The sequence below is a fragment of the Mesoplodon densirostris genome, chromosome 4, assembly GCF_025265405.1.
Source record: "Mesoplodon densirostris isolate mMesDen1 chromosome 4, mMesDen1 primary haplotype, whole genome shotgun sequence".
Classification (NCBI taxonomy): Eukaryota; Metazoa; Chordata; class Mammalia; order Artiodactyla; family Ziphiidae; genus Mesoplodon; species Mesoplodon densirostris.
The window spans coordinates 98,433,408-98,440,090 of NC_082664.1; positions in this window are offsets into that span (position 1 = coordinate 98,433,408).

Below are 6,683 nucleotides of genomic sequence, written 5' to 3' on the forward strand. Positions count from 1 at the left end.
CAATACTCTGTAATGACCTATATGGGAAAAGAATCTAAAAAAGAGTGGATATATGTATATGTATAACTGATTCACTTGGCTGTACAGCAGAAACTGACACAACATTGTAAATCAACTGTACTCCAAAAAAATTAATTTAAAAAATAAGTAAGTATGCAAACCACACACACAAAAAGAAGGGGTTGTTCTTATTCAGGGGCAGTTCTACTGAAATAAAAGAATCTCAGATTGCCTTTGTCTTCAGAGCTTTCTTTCTGCAGCTGCCCCAGGAAGAAAAACTAGCATTTTAGTCCAGACTGCTTCTCTGGAAGCCTTGGCATTTTGAGCTGAATGGTCATTAAATGACCAGATGGCAGAGAAACCTTTTAGGCTACTGTTTCCAGAAGCTCCATGGTTCAGTTAGAAACCCTGGTGCCCTGGCAGTGCCCTGCAGAAATGAAGATCAATGATGCCATGTGCCATCAATGCATCTGTGCCTGTCCTGGACACAGCTGCCCACCTGCTTTGGAGACAAAGAGCAGAAATGAGGCTTGGACCTGTCACATGTCACCATGGCACCTGCTGTGTATGTGTGTTCCCTTGTTACCCACCAACCAGCTGTGGGGCAAGAGCAGTGCCAGGGGCCTATGGAGGGGCCAATGGGGATGGCAGGGAGCTCTAAAGCAGGTGTGGGAGGGTCTGGGTGGGAAGTAGAGTGGCAACTTTTCCTTCTCTTTCTCTCTCTTTTTTATTGAGACATTCACATAATATAAAATCCATCCAATAAAATTCAATGATATTTAGTATATTCAGAAGTGATGAAACCATCACCACTACCTAATTCCGGAACATTTGTGTCACCCCAAATAGAAACCCTGTATCTATTAGCAGTCGTTCTCCATTCCCACGTACCCCTCCATGGATTTCCCTACCCAGGGCATTTCATATATGTGGAATCATGTAATATTTGCCCTTTTGTGCCTGGCTTCTCTACTTAGCAAAATGTTTCTAGATTTCATCCCTATTGCAGCATGTATCAGTACCTCGTTTCCTTTTTAATGGTTGAATAATATTCCATTGTATGAATAGACCACACTTTGTTTATCCATTTGTCCATTGATGACCATTTGGGCTGTTTCTACTTTTTGGCTCTTGTGAATAATACTGCTTTGAACACTTGTGTTCAAGTTTGTGTGTGAACATGTTTTCATTTCTCTTGGCTATACATCCAGGAGTGGAGTTGTTGGGTTCTCTTCCTTTTTTTCCTGCCACCCCACAATTTTCTCATGTTTTAGCCCAGGTACATAAAGGATAAGGAGGATAAGGGGGGCATTTGGACCCTCTGACCACTGTGGGTCCTACTTAAAACATATTTTTTTATTGGGGTATAACTGATTTACAGTGTTGTGTTAGTTTCAGGTATACAGCAAAATGAATCTGTTATACAAATACATATATCCATTCTTGTCCCACATAGGCCATTACAGAGTATTGAATAGAGTTCCCTGTGCTATACAGTAGGTCCTTATTAGTTATCTGTTTTATATATAATAGTGTGTATGTGCCAATCCCAATATTCCAATTTATCCCTCCCCACCCTTACCTCCCAGTAACTATAAGTTTATTTTCTATATCTGTAACAATATTTCAGCTTTGTAGATAAGTTCATTTGTAGCCTTTTTCAAGATTCCACATATAAGTGATATCATATATTTGTCTTTCTCTGTCTGACTTACTTCACTCAGTATGAGAATCTCTAGGTTGCAGCAAATGGGATTATTTTGTTCCTTTTCATGGCTGAGTAATATTCCATTGTATATATGTACCATATCTTCTTTATCCATTCCTCTGTTGATGGACATTTAGGTTGCTTCCATGTCCTGCCTACTGTAAATAGTGCTGCAATGAATATTGGGGTGCACGCATGCTTTCGAACCATGTTTTTCTCTGGATATATGCCCAGGAGTGGGATTGCTGGATCATATGGTAGCTCTATTTTCATTTTTTAAAGGAACCTCAAGACTGTTCTCCATGAGGGTCCTACTTTTATGACTAATGAGTTCTGTAGGCAGAGGAGAGCTGCACAGACAGCCAATGACCCATTTCCCATTCTGCTTTGGCTCACAGCTATATCAGCTGTATTTTCCTGCCTCCCCAAGGTTAGATTTCGGCAGGTGACTTTGATCCAGCCGGGCTTCATCACGAAGCCCACTGCCAGGCCTGGCACAGTTCTCTTCTCCTCTCCCCTTCTGTGTCTGTGACTGAGCACAGAGGACCCGGGGGGATTCTGCCCTAAAAGGTGCCAAGCCGCTCCTCAGAGGGGGCCCCATATCCCTGAATGTGGACCAGGGCCCCCTCCCCCCCTGCCAGCCCCCAGTGCTTTGTGATGTGAACAAGGAATAAGCATTTGTCACCTTAAGCCACTGAGACTTGGGGACTGTTCATTACCCCAGGGAGTCTATCATGCCTAGTATGGATTCTTCATGTAAGAAGTGACTGTTCAATTTCTAGAACTGTCTGCAGAGCTTCTGGTCCTGCTTCCTACATTAGCCCCCAGCTCACTCCGTGATGGTGGCTTTTGCACAGGCCTCGTTGGATGTGATGTCGTCTGCTAAGATGACCAAGTGTCCTGGTGGTCACCTGGGACTGAGGGGTCTCCTGGGATTCGGGACTCTCAGCTTTGAAACTGATGCTCTCACCCTGTCTCTGATCTGGGTCTCAGGCTGAACTCCACTAACTTTGGCCCAGCAGGAAAGAATGCCATGTCTGTCGAAGGTAAAGTTTGGGAGAGTTGAGACATATCTAGGAGATATTTGCCAGCCCTGGACCAGGGATTGGAATCCCACCTGCACCCTCCCAGTGGTGGAATGAGCCTTTCTCAGGCTGTGCTGGGGGTAAAGATGCGGGGCATGTGAGGTCAGTGTGTCCTCAGCTGAGGCTGACATGTAGTGGCCCCTTAGATGTGGCCAGTGAGACTTGCTGTAAGCGGGGAGGAGGCTGATCAACATTTGGGAAATGAATCAGGAACTCTAAGAAGGGGGTAAATAGGGTAGACAGCATGTCAGCGGGAGGCATGGAGGAGGAGAGCGGGCAGGCGTGAGTGGAGGACCCGAAGCAGGTGCACGAAGAGGGAAGAGTCCAGACCTATGTCTGCAAATGTGTTCCACCTGCCACTGGGCATGCCTGTGGGACTTGGGCTGTGCTCTCCTTCAGGCTGTATATGAAGTGTTTTTGTTGTTGTTTTTTTCTTTCTTTGTTTGTTTTTTTGCGGTACGCGGGCCTCTCACTGTTGTGGCCTCACCCATTGCGGAGCACAGGCTCCGGACGCGCAGGCCCAGCGGCCATGGCTCACGGGCACAGCTGCTCCGTGGCACGTGGGATCTTCCCGGACCGGGGCATGAACCCGCATCCCCTGCATCGGCAGGCAGACTCTCAACCACTGCACCACCAGGGAAGCCCTGTGTATGCAGTTTTGAGACTTCGGCCTTGTCCCTCCTGTGACTTCTGGGTTCAGTTTTGTTTCTAGCTCCTGAGGTCTTCCAGTGACCCCTCCCCTGCAGAATGACCCACCCTGGTTGCTTCAGCAAGTGGGATGCACACTTGTCGTCATGTGGTCAGAGCTCAGTGGAAACACACCAAGATGGCAGGCATGATCCCTGTGTGTGTGGTGTGCAGTGCAGCATCCCTGGCCTCAGCTTCCATCTGTGACCCAGGCCACCTCCTCATCAGTGCCTATCCCTGGTCATGGGGAGCCCAGAGAGTGGGTGGACTGGCCCTGGCCACCACCACCATCAGAAAACCGTCTCAAGCTTTCTTGTTCACAAGCCAATGGTACCGTTGTTGGGAATGAAGGTGAGCTTCTTGTCTGGCTCTGATGTAAGTCAGAAAATGAGAACTAAACACTCATTAAGGTCCTCCAGGGATGGAGACAAGCTCTCTCACTGGCCATTCATTGAAGTGAATAAGCAATCCATAGAGTCAGCTACTAGCCTTGAGTCCCTTTCTCTGAGTACCAAAGGTTTTTTTTTTTTTTCTGGATCATGAAAAATAAATGCCCATTTTCCTTCAATCAAGTCAGCATGAGGGATCTACGGGGGAGAGGCTTGCTGTTCTTGTGATGGAGGATTTGTTGAATTTTCTACAGCCAAATATTTCCAGGTTTGTTTCCACATGGCTGACTGGAGAAGACGTTGCAGCTGGTGATGCAATGTGGGGTTCTGTAGGAGGGCTGCCTTCTTAGTAGAATGGGCTGGTGGGGAAAGGGGGCAGGCCTGGATGGTGGTCTGGGGTACAGGGGCCACCATAGTGCTGATTGCCACCAGGTATGTGCCTGCAATTGTGTCAGACACTTCAAATGCCTTCTTTCGTTTGAGTTCTCCTGGCAGCCCTGTGGGGCGTCTTACAAAGGAGGAAACAGAGACTCAGAAAATTAAGTATCTTGCCCCAGAATACAGACCTGAGATGCAAACACAGTTTTACCTGGTTCCAAATCCCAGCTCTGAAACGAACTGCTATCGTAGTCTGCCTCCTGGCTGTGGGGTAGTGGGTTGCTCAAAGGGATCTTTTTTAGAAGCTGTCCAGTGGGGAAGAATAAAGCTGGGCTTGATTTGCAAAGTGGGTAGTGGTAAGCGGAACAGCCCGGTGGGTGCGGCCAGCCATAGGGATAGACCCAGACACAGGTAGCAACGCTCTGTCCTGAGCACTTATTGCTTCAGAGCCCCAGCCAATGACAGGGTGGCAGAGATGGTGGAGAGGACTGGAGCAGGTGGGAAGGGTGTCTGAGCACCAGCTAAAAGAGTGCAGAGCTGGGATTCCTTACCAGTGGGGACTGAGAATGCTAACCAGGAAAGCATGACAGAAACTTGCTTGAGTAGATTTGTCAACAGCACAGGGCTTATTAAAGCTGGGAATCCTGGCTCCATGAGACGCCAGGGCTTCACCTTGGCTCCCCAGACAATGGGTCTATGACTGTATGATTTGTTCTAGACAATATCCAATTATCCTCCCTGCTCTGATAAGGCCAGGCTGGGGCTAAGAGACTGAAGACAAGGGTTAGTTTTCTTCTGAATGTACTGAGAGCCAGAATTCTTGACCTTTGGTGAGCTCTGCAGGACCTTGCCATAATGATGCTCTCCTTCAGTCTTCTGTGTGGGGCCCACTGTCAAATCATGAACTTGGATCCATAGCAATGATTTGAGAGTGAGCTGACTCTAATGCATATGAATGGTGTGACCTTGGGTAAGTCACTCTCTCATTAGGCTTATTCATAGAAATCAACAAGCTGATTCTAAAATGCATATGGAAAAGCAAAGGAACTGGAATACCAAAACAACTCTGAAAAAAAAAGCACTCAGAAAACAAATTTGGAGGACTCCCACCACCTGATTTTGAGACATACTATAAAACCAGAGTAATCAACACCATGTGGTATTGGAAAAAGGATAGACACATAGATCAATGGAATAGAATAGAGTCCAGAAATAGACCACACATATATGGTCAATTGGTTTTGACAAAGATGTCAAGGAAGTGAGATGGAGAAAGGCTGACCTCTTCAACACATGATGCTGGAAACACTGGATATCTATATGCCAAAAAATGAACTTTGAACCGTACATTGTACCCTATGCAAAAATTAACTAAGATGAATCATAGTAATCGTAAAACCTAAAACTATAAAACTTCTAGATGAAAACATAGGAGAAAAACTTTGTGACCCAGGGTTAGGCAAAAATTTCTTATATAGGACACAAAAAGCATGAAACATAGAGGAAAAGAAATGATAAATTGGATTTCATCAGAATTAAAAACTTATGCTTTGGGGCTTCCCTAGTGGCACAGTGGTTGAGAGTCCGCCTGCCGATGCAGGGGATGCGGGTTCGTGCCCCGGTCCAGGAAGATCCCACATGCCGCGGAGCGGCTGGGCCCGTGAGCTATGGCCGCTGAGCCTGCGCGTCCGGAGCCTGTGCTCCGCAACAGGAGAGGCCACAGCAGTGAGAGTCTCACGTACTGCTAAAAACAAAACAAAACAAAACAAAAAAAACTTATGCTTTTTGAAGGACACTCTTTTTTTTGTTTGTTTGATTTTGATTTTGGCCATGCCATGTGGCTTGTGGGGCTTGTGGGATCTTAGTTCCCCAATCAGGGATCGAACCTAGGCCCTCAGCAGTGAAAGTGTGGAGTTCTAGCCACTGGACTGCCAGGGAATTCCCAAAAGACACTGTTTTTAAGGAAATGAAAAGACAAGACAATCTTGGAGAAAATATTTGCAAAACTAATATCTGATAAGGGACTAGTATTCTGGTATTAACTTTGTGAAGAAAGACCTTGAATAAAGGACTGTAACAATTCAAAATAAGAAAGCAAATAACCCAGTTTTTTTTTTTTAATGGGCAAAAGACCTGAGCAGATACTTCACCAAAGAAAACATATGGGTAGAAAGTGAGCACATGAAAAGTTGTTCAGCATTAGTAGTTACTAGGGAAATGTAAATTAAAGTCACAATCAGCTGCCACTCCAATACCCATTAAAATGGCTGACCATCCCCAGTCCCTCCCAGTCTGACCAAGGTTGGCGACGATGTGGGACTGGCACCCTCAGAAACTTCTGCTGGGAATGCAAAGTGGAACAATCACTTTGGAAAATAGTTCAGCAATTTCTTATAAAGTTAAGTACACTTATTTTACCACCCTGTGACCCCTGCT